This window comes from Heterocephalus glaber, unplaced genomic scaffold, assembly GCF_053883595.1.
Source record: "Heterocephalus glaber isolate CG9 unplaced genomic scaffold, H.glaber_assembly_v1.0 deba00001463, whole genome shotgun sequence".
NCBI classification, from domain to species: domain Eukaryota; kingdom Metazoa; phylum Chordata; class Mammalia; order Rodentia; family Bathyergidae; genus Heterocephalus; species Heterocephalus glaber.
Window position 1 is genome coordinate 16816685 of NW_028258310.1, and position 686 is coordinate 16817370.

General features: G+C 34.8%; 1 pseudogene; it reads left to right on the forward strand.

Annotated features, from left to right (window-relative positions):
* Positions 1-272: 272 nt before the first annotated feature.
* Positions 273-407, forward strand: LOC147826685 (U2 spliceosomal RNA; annotated as a pseudogene).
* Positions 408-686: the final 279 nt, after the last annotated feature.

The following is a 686-nucleotide window of genomic DNA, read 5'->3' on the forward strand; positions in this document are numbered from 1 at the left end:
ATATCAAAATTGTTAGCATTACCAGTTTCAAAGATCTCAATTAGAAATGTCAAGTTGGAATCACAAAATGTTGGAGGATATCAGGTCTCTAAATCAAAGCAAATATGGAACTTCTGCTAGTGTGTTGTTCACCTCGAGATTTAATCAAAGAAAATTAGCTACTGGAAGTTCAAACTTACTTAACAGTAGCCATTAGTTGTATGGGGAGTTTGCTATGTACCTACTCTTCAAAAGTAGCTTCCAATGCAGATCTTTTATTATCTACATTTACAATCGCTTCTCGGCCTTTTGGCTAAGATCAAGTGTATTATCTGCATTTACAATTAATTAACTGAGACTGTACTTGGAGGAAAGTAAGACTAAGACAGCAGCTCTTCCTAAATTGCACTGTTAGTAAGAAACAAAATCAAGATTTAAGTTCAGGATTTTCAAACTCCAAAGATTATCGTTGGATTGTTCAAATAGACATGTCAGGAAACAAAACAAAACTCTGAAGAACACTTTGATATTGTTCAAGGACAGAATATTCACATCTGTGTTACCTGTATAGAAACAAGGTGTTTCCAGTAATCATAACAATTACATTAATGACTGTAAATGTTAACATTTCCTGAGTGCCTTTCTGTCTGGCTATTGCCCTGCCATTAACCACATCATGCATATCATTTCACATGAGCCTCACAGGT